This window comes from Apodemus sylvaticus, chromosome 6, assembly GCF_947179515.1.
Source record: "Apodemus sylvaticus chromosome 6, mApoSyl1.1, whole genome shotgun sequence".
Lineage (NCBI taxonomy): Eukaryota > Metazoa > Chordata > Mammalia > Rodentia > Muridae > Apodemus > Apodemus sylvaticus.
This window is the reverse complement of record NC_067477.1, coordinates 101195251-101211905: the sequence shown is the minus strand read 5'-3', so window position 1 is coordinate 101211905 and position 16655 is coordinate 101195251. Positions and strand designations below refer to the sequence as shown.

The window sequence follows — 16655 nt, the reverse complement described above, 5'->3', positions numbered from 1 at the left end:
TGTTTGGCAGGCGAATTTGATTAGTGTGCAGCTAGAGATACATTTATGGGAAAAAGTGGTGTGAACGTGTATCCTGAGAAGTCGAAAAAAGGTACTCTGGCTATTAGCTCTGGAGGGCTAAATGTAGGGTGGGTGATCAGGCACCCTGTGCCAAAAAGCATGTCAGTTCTGAGCCCTGCTAGGAGAACCCTAGTGACTCTGTGATGAGAAAAACTGTCTCCTCCCTTTCCACTGACTAACTTTTCTTCTGAGGCCGTTGGTTATCCTTTGAGGTTTCTGGAATCATTTGCAGAGTGACTCAGTTCTGTTTGGCCACAGTGCAGGAACTGACTAGAGAGTGGGTATCACCCTATAGGATATGTAAATATAGAGGTTTTTACTTTTTTTGGGGGGGGGAGTATGTTTTTGGTTGGTAATGGGTTCTGTGTTCTTGAGGGACGTGTTTTGGAAGTCTTCAGAGTAGGATTGGAGGTCATAGACTTTTTGTAGATAAAGCAAAGCTTCTCTGGCGTCACTGCCAGCATTTTCACTTTGGTATTTTGCTAGCAAAACTTTGATCCCAGGCCAGAAAGTTCAGTTAAAAATAGTCTCTGTAAATCTCAAGTATACACCAGGTTCATTCTCAACCCCAGATAGAAATGTTTTTACAATCATAGTCATCTCATATTGTTAGTGATGTTAATTATCATTATTAGGGTCATTTTGAGCTTGGAACCAAGTTGTTTATACCTGTGACATGACTATTTTGTTTTATTAAAATATTACCTAAATTATTACACGTGGTTAGTAAAAGTTCCTTCATTGAGTGCTTAACACACATTTGTTAAGGTGACATATTACCCTTAGGAAGGTTGACATCAATTGCTGATTTGACAGCAGGCTTACTGCTGCTTTTACTTGATTGCATGTCATTGAGAATCAGGACAGGTGTTATTCTAGAGTGTAGCAAATGTTACTAAGTCAAAAAATGCCATTTATTCCTTTAGAGTGAGGTTCCTGGTGCCTCTGTTGCACATTCATAAAAGTTGAAAACATCATTAAAGCTATAATAATATCTAAGTTATATAAATTTTATCATGAGTTTTACCATACTTTGTATGATTTTTAGAATGAATTATGTGCTGGGTGGTTTTATGTTAACTGGACACAAGCTAGAGTTAATGGCATTTTCTTACTTAGTGATTGATGCAGGAGGGCCCAGTCCATTGTGGGTGGTGCTGTCCTTGGGCAGGTGGTCCTGGGTTCTATAAGAAAATAGGCTGAGCAAGCAATGGGAAGCAAGCCAGTGAGCAGCATCCCCATTGCTTCTGTTTCAGCTTCTACCTGCAGGTTTCTGCCCTGTCTGAGTTCCTTTCCCGACTTCCTTTGATGAGGAACCGTGTGGTATGGAACTGTAAACCAAATAAACCCTTTCCTCTCCAAATTGCTTTGGTCATGGTAAAATTTTAATTGTAGTGGTCGTATGCATAAAACTTGCCATTCAAACCCTGCTGAAGTCCACAGTTGGGTGATGGTATATGTGCACTCACTGCGGTGCCAGTCATCACTGCTGAGCGAGCATCCTCACAGCCTTTTCTCACCTCCAGGTTGTAACGCCATAGTTATTTTTAAAGTTATGTTTTAAAAAATGCTCACAAAATAACAGCTGTTATCACTTTAAAGATTCGAAATCTTGCTATGAGCTTTTTTCACAATTTAAATCATTGCTTTACTTAATATTACATTTCTTTTGGTTTTATTCTAGAAAACATACCTTTAATAGTGTAATACAAACAGCCTGAAATTTAGTTACTGTATTTAAAAGCTTAGAAGTTGTATATTGCTAAATGTGGCAAGTGATGATGAAACTTACCAGAATTTTCTATAAAACATTTTCAGAAGGCTAGGCAAACCCATTCATAGGAAAAACAGTTACACAAGGTAGCATGTAAAGTTTTAGTCCAGTGTCTGATACGTCTTTACATTCATCTAATTTCTCCTATGTGCATTTGGCACATTTTTGCTAGCTTTATGTTTTCTTTGAGACAGGAAACGATTTTTGTTTTAGATATTTCTTACTACAGTTTTAAAGTGAATGCAGTTAAAAACTCATTTTGAGTTTGCTGTCATAGGTACTGATCATTGTCAAGCATATATGGGCTGAATATCGGAATGTGTACAGACTAAATTACCTTGTTTCTTTGCAGAGGCTATTTACTTTATTAGTCCCTAAAATATGCAACTCTTTAGAAGTTGCAGATTGTGAGCTGCTTGGTATTATATAAAAATAGTTTTGAGAGAGACTTGCTTCTGAAATTAAAAAATCAACAAACAACATCTACCTTGTGTGTTTGAGTGTGGGCATGTGCCCTGCCATGTGTAGAGGTCAGAAAACAATGTGTGGGAGTCAGTTCTCTCCTGTCATGTGGGTTCTAGAGATCAAACTCAGGTCCTGGGGTTGTCAGGCTTAGTGACTTGTAAGTACCTTTATCTGTTGAGCCTTTTTTGAAGGTCAGTAATTTTGAAATATTTTTAAGGGAAGATCTTAAGTGATAACTTTTGGGTAAATTCCCGTGTTGTCAGAGATTCTCACATTGCTTGCCTGATGTGTTTTACTTAATTAACATGTATGCTGGAGAAATGTCTTAAGGTTTATGCTTTGGAATTTTATTTTGTTTTTTTATTAAAGAGTATGTGACTATAGTAACCTATATAATACCTAGGTTTTTGTGAGTGGGTAAAGGTGATCAAACATTTATTTACAATTTCATTGGGTTAAACCACAAAATACCAATTAAAACTTTAAATTTACATTTATTTCTTTCTTTGTGTGTGATTTGTGTCAAGGCACAGGTATGGAGGTCAGGGAACAATTTCCAGGAGCCAGTTCTCTCCTTGCACCATGTGGATTCCAGTAATCAAACTAAGGCTGTCAGGCTTGGCAGCAACTGCTTGTAACTGCAGAGCTGTCTGCCTAGCCCCAGAAACACCTATTAAAACTGCTACCTGCCAGTAACTATATGAAAATATTACTGTACAGAAATTTTATTTTTGGTAGTTCTGGATATTAAACTCAAGGCCTAGCACATGCTAGGCAAGTGTCTGCCTCAGGGCTATGGCCCCAGATCATGAAAATATTGATCACAGTTCTTGGATTCTTTCCATTTAGTGCTGGAGCTTCACCCAATTAAGATACAATTGCATGTGTTCACTCCCCAGAAGTAATGTCTGAGACTGTTTTGAAGATATAAAAATGAAATAGAATAAAATAAAAGATGAAAAATGACATTCTACTTCATTTGTGTGAAGTAGGAGGTAGATATTTAGAATACACAGATTACTTGCTTTAAAACATAATTTTTGTCTCATTTTGTTTTTTTTTTTACAATTTTTTTTTTTTTTTATTTGTGGGTATGTATAGGGAGCTGAGAAAAACTTTTGAAAGTTGATTCTCTCTTACTATGTGGATTTCAAGATCTAGCTCCAGTTTTTCAGGCTAGGCAATATTGCTTATTTCTGCTTGCTGAGCTATTTATAATATAAATATAAATAAATTTAATAAATGTTATACTCTGGGCATGGTAGTGCATTCCTTTAATCCCAGCATTCAGAGGCAGAGTCGGGCAGATCTCTATGAGTTTGGGGCCAACCTGGTCTACAGAGTGAGTTCCAAGCCAGCCCCAGCTACATAGTAAAATCTTGCCTTTAAAAAAATTGTTATAAGCAATTAGTGTTAAGTCTTTGTAAGGACTTTTTTCTCTTATTTCTCTTGGGTTGATAATGAGGTAGAATTGCTGTGTCATAGGATATATGTATATTTGCTTTTTTAGGAAATGACCAGATCTTTTTAAAGTAGTTAAATTATTTTATATTTTACACTTGTGCCAACAACACGGGAGGGAAGATTCCAGTTATTCCACTGCTTTCTTAACATCAGAAAAAAAAAAAAAACCCTTCTATTGTGGGTAGTGGTAGCTCATTGTGTTGTAATTTGCATATCCTGATGACTACCACATATACTGGCTATTTATATATAAATATATGTGAATCATCTGTTAGAGTATTTGCCCTTTTGAAAAGTTGGGCTGTCGTACAAGTTTTATGTGCTAGACATAGAAATGAATTTGTGTACAAAATTTGTGTATTTTCTCAGTCTGTGTCTGTTTTTAACCAGTTTTAAAAATGGTTATTGCTTTTTTTCCTGCCCAAGTAATTGTTGCCTAGACCTATGGCATGGAAATACCCTCTTTTGTTTTTATTCTAGAACCTTTATGATTTATCATTTATATATAGGTCTAGGATACATTTTACCAAGTTTAGTGTGTGGTATGAGTAAGGGTATGAAGTGTGTGGTATGAAGCTGATCAACATGACTAGTTACTCAGACTACTTAGCATTATTATTATTACTACTACTACTACTACTACTATTACTACTATTTTGAGAAAAGTATTTTTTGTTTTTTTTACTGAGTCGCTTATCATCTTTGCCAAAAATCAGTTTACTAGTAGACTTTTTTTGTGTTTTTGTAATAGTCATCTTCAGAGTCTTAGTCATGGTTATGTTGTCTAACTAAGCTTTGTTTAAAACTCGTTTCTTGCCAGGAGGTGCTGGCGCACGCCTGTAATCCCAGCACTCTGGGAGGCAGAGGCAGGCAGATATCTGAGTTCGAGGCCAGCCTGGTCTACAGAGTGAGTTACAGGACAGCCAGGGCTATACAGAGAAACCCTGTCTTGAAAAAAACAAATCCAAAAAACAAAAAAACAAAACAAAACAAAAAACCAAACTCATTTCTTTTTTTGTTTTATCTGTGGACATGGGCAGCTGGCCAACCATGACTGGTAAGATGGAAAGCATCTTAGATTTAAAAATTATTCTGTACTGGCTGCTCATGGTGAGGGTTATTGGGGAGCAGAAAGTCGAACAGAAAGGCTCAGTTTGGCCTTATAGGCCCAGGATGACATGTCACTGAAAATCCAGAGGACTGGTGGGGTGACTCAGTTGGTGGAGGTATGTGCTGCCAAGCCTGGCTAGTGACCTTGAGTTTGATTGCTGGGATATACTGGGTGAAAAAAGAGAAGTGACTCCAACAAGTTGTCTTCTGATCTCTACATGTGCACTGTGGCACATATACACAATGATTATAAACAGAACAAGACAAAAAAAACCACAGCCCACAAAAGCATACTTACCAGTAGTGGGCTAGCTTATTATATGGACTTTAATATGTAAGTTAATATCAAGTCATGATGCCTGTCTGTTCTTTATCCTTGCTGGGAGCTGCCCTTCTGCTTTCCTGATTCTTCAAAGTGTGATTAATGTAGATGTTCTTGCACAGGTCTGCAGGTGGCTTGTTTTAAGTGACCTTCATTTAACTTTTTGGAAAGTGGTCTGTTCAAAGTGGCTAGTCTCATTCTCATTCATTTATTCTCTCTCTCTTTCTCTTTCATACTAGGGTTGCTTTTTGGTTCATTGGTGTTAATTCTTTTAGAGAATATTTCTAAGGACTTTATGGCTTGTTTTCTAGGCATCTATAAATGCTAACTGATTATATTAAACGACTATTTTACTTTATTCTGTAAAAGATTTTTGAACAACTTTAGTTATGTATATAATAGGAAATTTACTTTTAAGGGATTACAGATTGGGAACTAGTTTCCAACACTTCATTATTGAGGTTAGCTTTTAGCTCTGGAGATGAGAAGCAAGCCTGTTTTAATACTTGGTTAAATGGTGCTGAGGAAGTCTTACAGTGTTAAAGTATTGTCATTCACACACACACACACACACACACACACACACACATATATATATATAGTAGCCTTTGAAGTTATTTATTTAATTTACTTACTACTTTTGAAGTCAAGTGCTTACCTTATAGCTGACTGGTCTTTGTAGCCCAGGCTGTCCCTGAACTCATGAGCCTCTTGTTCCAGCCTTCTAAATGCTGGCGTTACAGGCTTGGGGGGGGGGGCACTTGACTTGTAAGTTTATTTTTATTTAATGAATAGAAGGTAAACTGTATTAGGAATTAGATGTTTGTTGAATTAAAAAGTAATTCAGTTTTAAGTAATAAGAGTAATATATTTAAAGGTATAGTCCCTCTAGAAGTGATAGTACAATAGACCCCAAGTAAGTTTTGATATGTTCTTGTCATTTGGCCTTTGTCTATTCACAGGAAGGAAGATAGGCAAACATCTGTATGCTGAGAAGATAGGTTTGGGAGGTTAGAACGGTTGGTCTCCTAGGAAAAGTAAATTGTAGGCATTTTCTAGGTTGTACTGAAACAGTTTGTGTCTAGAGAAAGATAAAAGCTAATTTTGTTTTGTATTTTAGGTGAAGTTAAGACACTATGTGGGCTAAAACAGCTTTTAATCATTTGTGTGTCATCTGTTCCTCTGCCCTAGCTTGTAGTTAGTCACATCTAGGTCCATGTGGAGCCAGGTGACTTTTGTGTTAAGTCAGCTTTTCATGATCAAGAACAGATGAAAAAATGGTGGTATGTTTTAGATTAACCCTCAAAACAGTATGTTGGCTGGTAGTAATCAGGAAATATTTGCTTACTAACAAAATTAAAATCAAAAGTCAAAGAGCTTGAGAGATTTTGATCAAGAATACAGGTGTCTCCCAGCACTTGGGATACATAGACTGACAGGTCACTGAGTTTTAGGCCAACTTGGTTTACAAAGTGAGTTCCAGGACAGCCAGAGCCACACAGAGAAACTCAATCTCAAAAAACCCAGAAAGAGAGGGGGAAAAAAATCTGGATCTCATTACAAGTTATACTGAAAGACTCTATTGAAAAACTTTCAGATAGTAAGCATATTTATTATAAAACAACTTTTATTATATTTTATATTTATTTGTGGGTAAGTATATATGTTTGTGTGCTACTCAGAAGTCAGAGGACAGTTTTTGAGTCTTTCTTTCCTCCAGAGATCAAACTCAGGTTGTCAGACATGCCAGCAGGTACTTTTTCACACTGAGCCATTTTGTCAACTCCATGATTACTAATGTTTTTATTTCTTTAATGTTTATAATGTTTCTTTTTTAATAAATGTCATTTACTTGTTCTATATTTAAAATAGTTACAAAAATGAATTTTGAGTTACTCTTTCTGTTAGTGGTGTTCAGTTAGCGAAAGGGAGTAATATATAATACTGTATTTGCTTGTACATCCTTCACAATAATAGGTTGATTATATAAATATAATTTGCAGATATAGACAGTGTGCATACTTCTATCTCTTATTTGTTCTTAGAATCAGGTCTGAAATTAAAGTCAGGCTGAGGGACAGATGTTAAATGATACCATTGTTTGTTAGCTTTTCAAGTTCTTTGTATTTTTATCAGGATTTTTTGGGGGGTGGTGGCAGTGTCTCTATTATGTAGCTCTGGCTGTCCTGAAACTCACTATGTAGAGACCAGGTTGGCCTTGAAATCACAGAGATCCAACTGTCTCTGCCTCTTGAGTGCTGGGAATAAAAGCATGTGCTATTATACCTCAGGTATTGAGGTATACTTTATATGCTATAAATTCATCCAATTTACATCTGCAATTTAATTAATCTGTCACCTTAACATGTTCTCATTACCTTTAAAATTCTATTGTTTAAGTTCTCAGTCTTGACTGCAGTCTTAGCTTTGGATCTGTATCTATGTTTGTCTTATTTTAAAAAACAAATTTACATAAGTGGTATCATATAGTGTATTAGTTACTTTTCTGTTACTGTGATAAAACACTATGACCAAGGTAACTTGTAGAGGCAAGTTTATTTTAGCTTACAGTCCCAGCGGATAAGAGTGCATCCTGGCAATGGAAGTATGGTAGTAAGTGGCAGGCATGGAAGCAGGAGCAGGACGGTGTGAGAAAGCTCACATCCCCAACCACAGACAAGAATAAGAACAAACTGGAAGTGATGTGAGGCTTTTTACTCTCAAAGCCTACTCCCAGTAACATACTTCCTCTAGCAAGGCTCCACCTCCTAAAGGTTTTACAGCTTCCCCAAATAGCACCACCACCTGGGGTTGTTCAAATATCCACACTTGTGAGGGACATTTCTATTTTAAACCATCACACACAATATGCCATCATTGCATCTGGTTTCTTTCCCCAGTATAATGTATCTAGTTAGGTTCATCTGTATTGTAGTATGTGTTAGTATTTTGTTTTTTAGTATTGCTGAATAGTTATTGCATGAATTATATATTACATTTTGTTCATGAATTTATCATAGGTGAGGACATATTTTTATTTCTCTTGGATAGATTCCAAAGAATGAGATTATAGGGTCATGAGGTAGTTTATGTTTAATTTTGAAAAACTGCCAATATTTTCTAAAATAGTCATACAATTTCATATTCTTTCCATCAGTGAATAATAGTACTTCCAGTGTACTTTATTGATAACAAATGAATTTTAGTTGTGCCCTTTCTTTGAGAGAGTGAGGGAGGGATGGGGGGGGGAGAGAGAGAGAGAGATTGAGATTCAGATTCTTCCTGTGATGCCTAGGTTGACCTTGAACTTCTGGACTCAAGTAATCCTCTGGTCTTAGCCTCTAGTATAGCTAGGACAAAGCAAAGGTCATTTTTACCATGTCTTGATTGCTCTTTTTTTTTGATTTTTTTTAGTAGTGTACCATGAGTGTGCTGTATATAAATTGTTTTTATGTAAGGAAATGCTAATCAAGTAATGAAGAGAGTTCCTGCCCCCCTCACATGAGACTCATAGTTAACAAATATTTATTTTTTTTAAATGAACTTTGTTATGGGGCCTTTTACTTCTGAATAATGAAACTTTTGTTGAACTTTGTAAACTCTTGTTGAAGGAGTTACTCAGCTAGTTGGGTTTTTTCCCTTTTTTTTGAGACAGGGTCTCCATGTGTAGCCCAGGCTGGCCCCAAACTGTCTTTCCTCTTGCCTTAGCATACTCAGTGCTCACAGTCATGTACCAGCATATTTTTTTCAGTTATTTTTAAGCAAAATATGTTGAAGACTCTGATGTAAGCATAGTCTTTCCACCTTTTTTGATTTTTGTTTTGGGTTCATGTTTTAATTTTATTTTAAACTGTTGTTAGGAATACGTTTGTAAATAGTCTGTCATCTTGACCCTAGTTAGAGTGCTAACCTTTCTTTTCTGCATACAGATTAGAAACGATTTTTATTGCTACTCTAATATCTAGTTTTCTATAGAGTTATGATAACTGTTGCATTAGTTTTGGCTTTGAATACTCTGCAAATTAGCATACAGATAACATGTCCACTCTTGTTCACAGGTGGCATTGCATGCTGATTTGTGGGTTTATATTATTTGTACATTTTTGGGTCTTCTCAGATGATTCCTTATTTGAAAATTATATATCTGCATAGGACTTTAGTATTTTGTCTTTTGTTTAATCATACCTCATCTAGAAGTCATACTTTTAGATGATTGTAATTGTTTGAGGTTTTATTAAATATTAACATTTATATTAAATATGACCCTTGCCTTTATTAAGAATCAGAGGGAAATTTTAGCGAACAATTCTTTATTTAGATTTTTTCTTTTATGTTAATCTCATGTTAAAATTACTTTTGGTTGTAGTGTTTTTGTTTCTAAGACTACTCAGAGATATCCTCAGACTCCCAAGTAGTGCATTCATGGAGTGCACCATGAGTGTAGTGTAAATATTTAAATTGTTTTTATCCCCCCAATCCCCTCTGCCCATGAGAGTCGTAGTTAACTAGCATTTATTTCTTTTAAATTGTTATAGAGCCTTTTACTTCTGAGTAATGAAAAGAATCTTGTTGAACTGTGTAAACTCTGGTAGAAGCAGAATTGGCTTGTGTGTGGGTCTGGGTCTGGGTCTGGGTCTGGGTCTGCGGGCACCTGAGTATCAAAATATAAAATACATTAGCATAGTAGTCTTGAACTTATTACTTTCAAGAGATGCTGAAAATGAATTTTGGTATGTTGAATTCTTGCAAATGCATCTAACGTATTAAATGTGGGGATCCTACTGTGGACATCTTCTCTTGGGGAAATCTCCCTTTAGAGACGGGAGACCCCCCCATCCCCTACCCCCCTTCAATTTTCCTGAAGTAGATGGACTGATATAGTCTCAGGAATAAGATGAGAGGCACTATTTTTTTTTTCTGTATAACAAAAGTGTTTAAGATCTTTCAGAAGACAGACTTCTGAGTATGTGGCTGACATATAGAAGGATACCACTCATCACATTTGTCTTTCAAGACTCTACAATCAGATTAATTAATGCTAGCTGGCTTCTCTGCTTTCTCTTTGTTCCTTCTTCCCTCCCTTAATTTGCTGGGTTTTCTTTCCTGAAGGAACCATAAGTGTAAAAAAGAATTATTGTGATAAGACATACAAAATAAAAAATTTATCATTATACCTTGCCCAATAAATAATAAAGTTAAAAATACTGTATAAAACGTTTTTGTAAGTTAAAAACTAAAGTTAATTTATATGTGTGTGTACACATGCGTGTACATGTGTAGGTACACACATGCCACAGTGCATTTGTGGAAATCAGGACAACCTTTGGGAGTTGCTTTTTTTCCTTCCACCAGGCATTGAACTCAAGTCTTCAGGCTTGGTGACCAATGCCTTCATTGGATGAGCCACCTCACTGGCCTCAAATGTATAATTTTGCTGTGGAACAGAGAGTGACCTTGAACTTTTGTTTTGTTTTTTAAATTCTGTTCATTTTCCTTTTGACTGAATTTCATGTATCCTAGGCTGGCCTAAACTTGCTATGTAGCAAATGATGACCTTGAACTTCTGTTCTTCCCACCTCTTCCTCCTCTAAACCTTGAGATTACACAGGCCTGTGCCATCATGCCCCATTGATGCAGTGCCAGAGATTGAAGCCAGGGCTTTGTGCATGTTAATAAGCAAGTATTCTGCTAATAGAACTATAGCCTAAGCTTAAAATATGTAATTGTGATATTTCACATTTAATAATTAGGAAAGTGAAAAATAATGGTAGTCATGGTTACAGAGTCAGCTTAATTCATAAGGAAAAACCCAACCAGAAATTTAAAATTTAATTTAATGTCTTTCAGATTATAGTTCCTAAAACACTGTGTTCTGTGTCTATCTTGTGATTGTGCCAGTATTAAAAAACAAAAACAAAAAACCCAGAAAATTTCAAACATTCTTTTGTGGTAGCAGCAGAGGCAAGTGGATCTCTGAGTTTAGGCCAGCCTGGTCTACAGAGTGAGTTCTAGGATAGCCAGGTCTACACAGAGAACCTGTCTCAAAAAACAAACATTAAACCAAAACAACAACAAAAAGGAAGCAAAAATAAAGTGTAAAATACAATCCTTATTTTTAAAACAATTTTGAAATTTTACATACAAAGCAGCTTTTGAGTTATTGGCTGTACCAAGCAATATGGAGAGTGCTTTTTACATTTTTAAAAAAGATTTATTTATCATGTATACAGCATTCTGCCTGCATGTATGCCTGCAGGCCAGAAGAGGGCACCAGAACTCATTATTAGATGGTTATGAGCCACCATGTGGTTGCTGAGAATTGAATTCAGGACCTCTGGAAGAGCAGCCAGTGCTCCTAATTTCTGAGTCATCGCTTCAGCCTCCTGTTTAGATTTTTAAAATGTATTTTAGAAATTACTCTCTCAGCTGAGTGTATTGGTGTAGGTGTTTAGTCCCAGCATGTGGGAGACAAAAGCAGGTGGATTTCTATGAGACCAGCCTGATCTACAAAGCAAGTTCTAGGACAGCCAGAACTGTTAGACTGAGAAATGCTGTCTCAAAAAAACAGAACCAAACCAAACCAAACCAAAAATAAACATAAATACATAATTGTTGTTTTCATAGAAAATTAGAGAAAAAAGAATTCATTACTAGCTGATAAGTTGCCCATGCTTTTTAGTCTTCAAAGACTTTAATACTTTAGTTTTTGTTATTAATGAATATGTAAATATTGTCTTGTAGAAATTTGATATATATATTGTAGAAATAAAAAAAAATAGTATTGGGGCTAGAGAGAGCACTGCCCACTCTTCCAGAAGTCCTGAGTTCAAGTCCCAGCAACTACATGGTAGCTCATGACTATAGTGGGATCTGATGCCCTCTTCTGGCATGCAGGTGCACATGCATATAGAGCACTTATATACATAAAATAAGTAAATTTTTTTTAAAGTGTCAGTTTTTAAAAAACATTTGTATGAGTGTTGTGTATGTAAGTATGTTTGTATAGCATGTATGTGCCTACTGCCCTTGGAACTCAGAAGCGGCATTGCATGCTCTGGAACTGGAGTTACAGGTAACTCTGAACTGCCATGTTGGTAGGAACTAGCCATTAAACCTCAGTCCTGTGCTTCTAATAGATGAGCCATCTCCAGTCCGAGTTTATTGATTTTTGAGATAATAATTATATGACTTAGAGGAGAGTGCCAACATGGTTTTCGTATTTAATATTTGAGTTACCGTGGCTAGTAAAGCAGCACACACTTCTGGCTGATGTGTGGTTAGTATTTATGAGGTGCTTGGGGGCAGAATGAAAGCATCTTTATAGCTGCTAACCATTGATTTGGAGGACGTAGCTGAGTTGATAGCGTGCTTGCCTAGCATGTTCTGGGCTTAAAACCCAGTACCACATAAAATCAGCACAGAGCGTGAACCTAGCACTCAAGAGGCCAAGGGAGGAGGGTCAGAAGTTCAAAGTCATCCTCCTCGGCTCTGTGAGAAGCTGTCTCAAAAGACAAAACAAATGATAAAGCCTTAAATATTTAACTTTTTCTTTTTTATATATAGCCTGGTCTACATAGAGAGTTCCAGGCTAGTTAGTACTACATAGTAAGACTATGTTTCAAAAAAATAATTGATATTATAATAATAAAGAAAAATATGATTTGAAAAACAAGAGAGAAGACTGTAAAGTTGCAAAGTTTGGAGACTTTCTGGAAAACAAGTTGTTTTCCCTATGTAAGACATCTCCGTAATAGGAGAACAGATGATAAAATTAAGGCTAAATTTAGAGCTAAGAAAAAGAACCCAGCTCAAAATTGATTTATGGTAAGTTTTTTTTCATGAAAAAAAGTTATAGAATACTGTAATTTTAAGAAATTACCCACCTTCCAGAGAGGAGATTTTGGAAAATTTTGTCTCTCAAGATTGTGTGAGTAAACCAACCTCTTGGCATTATGTTTTAATATTTTTAGGAACAGGTTTTTTTTCAGTTTGATTCAGCAAGCCCTCAAAAGCAAAGCAAACATTTAAAAAAGTTACAAAAGCAATACATGCATATTACAAATTTTAAGAGATGTAATAATATATAAGCCTTTCTCTGTGGCCTGTGTTACTGAGGCAGCAGTAGACTGTGATGCCAGCACATCGCTCTTGCTGTTTGCATTTAGTAGCATTATTTTCCTTTCAATCTCATGCGTATAAAATCATGACTTTTCCCAGATAGTTTCATCATGTAGTATTTTCTTTTAAAAAAAGGAACATTTATTAACTGTGTGTGTGTGTGTGTGTGTGTGTGTGTGTGTGAGTGCATGAGTGCATGAGTGAGTGCATGTGCCATGTGCATGTATACATGAAGGTGCACATGAGCCATAGTGTGTGGGAGTCAATTCTTTCCTTCCATCCTGTGGGTCCTGTGGATTGAACTAAGGTCTTCAGGCTTTGGAGCTTTCCCTTCTGAACCATCCCATCAGTGTCAGCACAGGTTTTTTTTAATGTACGGTTTATTAATATTCAAAACACGGATTTACCCAAAGTCTGGGTTACTCTGTTCAGGATGGAGGTGTAAGAATTGACTCTGAAATTGGTGATATCTGTTTATTTTTTCATTTTATGTGTATGGGTGTTTTACTTTTATGCCTGTGCCTCTTGCCTGCCTTGAAGGTCAGAAGAAAGCATTGTGTCCCCTGGTACTAGGGTTACAAATGGTGGTGAGCCATCGTGTGGGTGCTGGGAATCTAACCCTAGTCCTCTGGGAGAGCAGCCACTGCTGTAACTACTGAGCTATCTCTCTATCCCTGCCAGCACATACTCATTAGCTAACAGAACTCATCTAAATTTAATTTGGCTCTTTCCAGAGAGGCCTGAATTTTTTTTTTTTTTTTTACACTAGAATCAAATAGACCCTTTCCTAATTACAATTGTTCCAGGCCCTGGCTGATTGCTAAGATGCTTGATTTTCTCCTCCATAGAGCTCTTGGGACTTGTTGTCTGAACCACCAGCCTAATTTTAATTTCATAGCTGCTTCTTTCTGTTTGGTATGTAAGTCCTGAGACACTTCTCAAGTCAGTCTTTTCCCTAGCTGTTCTTCCGTTCCCAACGAAGTTTTTTCTCTCTTATTCTGAGGTTGACATACTTGTTTACATCTTCACATTCTTTCTCAGATACCACCTTTCCCATTGCCTTAAGCACCTGTTTCTTCCACGGTAGTCTTCTTTCAGAACTTGGAGGTTCTGCTCTCTGTGTGTAGGGTCCTTTTAATTGCAGTGCCCATGGTATCTTTCTCTTAGAATTTTTACTCAGTCTGATGTACCTGGGTTTTATATCTGGTAGCTTTCCATACTACTATTGCTTGTTGACATCTTTCTTGTCAGTCTTTTAATTGTTTGAAGATGTAGGCATCTGGCTCACAGGTTTTCCACAAGTGATTGGCACTGTTCCTTTGTGTAAACTTAGTGTTTACATGGACAGGTACTCAGAACCCCGGCTTTCGGCTTCTAATTCCCTCACTTTGGTTATTCTCATCACTTAATTCACTCACTGATCACATGGAAGTGTTCTGGATCTCACCATTACCTGAAATCCACTTTGCTGTTCAGATCATAAATGTAAAACACCACACATGCAGTCTTGCTCTAAGCTTCTTTATTTGTTCACTAACTTATTTTTTTTAGACTATTGAGATGTAAGGCTCTAAACTTTTCTAAATGCTTCCTTCACTAGTAGGCAAGAGTGCAGTGTCCATCAATTCAGGTCTCTTGCTACAACTCTCAGTTTTCCTGCACCTTTGAATATCCACTGTATGCATCTGGCACAATCAGTTTGTCTCTGATCTACACAAAAAGTGTTTGTTGATTAGTGATGGAGGACAGACAGACAACTTACTGGATTAGTAACATAGCACACTCGTGGACTCCAGCCTCTGAGAGCTGTTAAGACTGTAGGGTTAGGGTAATTCTTTCCTTCATTTTAGGGGCTTTCATTTCTTTCTATTTAGAAACAAAGTTGCCTCCACAGATGGTGTTCCTGTTTCCTGGAAAACAGAAGTCCTCAAAAGAAGATCCCTTAAATTTCCTGTCACTTGACACACCAGTTTCTCCTTAGTACCGTTTGTTCTTCCTTTCCTTCTGTTTCACTCGGGTTCTGCTTATCATCAGGAAGATTCCTCAACTGCTTTGGATTGTTCCTTTGTTATTGCTGATAAACTCTAATTGACTTTAATGTCTATCCTAATTCTTCTAATTTTGCTAATGATGTTCAGATGTCTCACAGAAACAAATAACCAAAATGCCCTTAAAAAAGAAACCTTGAGCACATAGAAGAAGGGCGGCGGCGGTGGTGGAGGCAGTGCAGCAGTGGCTGGTCCAGCTGAAGGGCCATCAGCCATGGAACCAAGGCGACACAGGGTCCAGTTAGGCCCTGCGCCCACGACGACTGACCTTCTCTGGCCAGCCGGGCTGCAAGTAGCTGCAGATTTGCGGTGCCTTTTGCGGCACGGAAGCCACTTCAGAACTCGGCCTCCCGCCAGTCAGGAGAGGCTCACCTCCATCTTGGTTTCAGATGCCAGAGAGATCGGACAGACTGAGGTACACAAACATAACCTGAGGCCAACATCGCGGGGGTCTGAGCCCGACGAGTGTTGGCCTGTACCCAGGCCCTGGGCTGTTCGGGGGCCATAGGGGTGCCAACCCAGCCAGGAGGTTTTTTTGCCCTGGCCGGCATGTGCGCCGCCATTTTGCCTACAAGACCCAGAGAGCTCTGGCGGGCAGAGCCATAACAGGCATAGCCTGAGGCTAACAAAACGGGGGTCTAGGCCCCCCAAAGCCCAGGACTGACCCCAAGAACTGGGCGGCTTGGTGGGCCATCTGTGTGTCAACCTGCCCAGGAGGTTATTAGCCCAGCAGACTCTCCCGGCGCTTTTGGGGAACGCGAAAGCGCACGCCCGTCATCCTGGTCACCTGGCGGACCCCGTTGACAGTCATAGCCCGAGGGGAACTTTGCTTGGACCTTGGCCTCCCAGGCTTTTGCATGGACCCAGGGCCTGGGCGGCCAGGCTAACCTTGTGTGCGCCAGCCCGGTTGGGTGATCAGCTGCCCAGCGGAGTGATCAGCACTTGGGTGAGGTCCCTGCAGCGTACACCATTTGCGCTCCCTGGGGGTGCACACGGGCTCCATCTGGTTCACAGACACAATCTGGGGCAAAGCACACTAGAGCTGCAAGGGCACCCAAGAACACATCAGCAGGCCAGCGGGGAGAAGTCGATGTGCTCCGGTGAATCCAGCAGGCCCCAGCGGGAGCCTTCGGGTGCCTGCTTTGGGATCTGAACGGCCAGGGCTACAGCGCTTGGTCTCCAGGAAGTGCGGGAGACCCGGTGTGCACCCAGAGGCAGTCCGGGAGCTCGCAGCAGCACGGCTTGCTCCTGCAGCCCAGAGCTTGGGTCCCAGTCCTGAGGCCTCTGGCGGGAG

At 38.4% G+C, this 16655-nt stretch overlaps 1 protein-coding gene across 1 annotated transcript in view; it reads left to right on the top strand.

Moving 5' to 3' along the window:
• The window catches only part of Rock2 (Rho associated coiled-coil containing protein kinase 2), a 103535-nt gene that overhangs the window by 1223 nt on the left and 85657 nt on the right, over positions 1–16655 (top strand). The gene's annotated exons all lie outside the window — the stretch shown is intronic.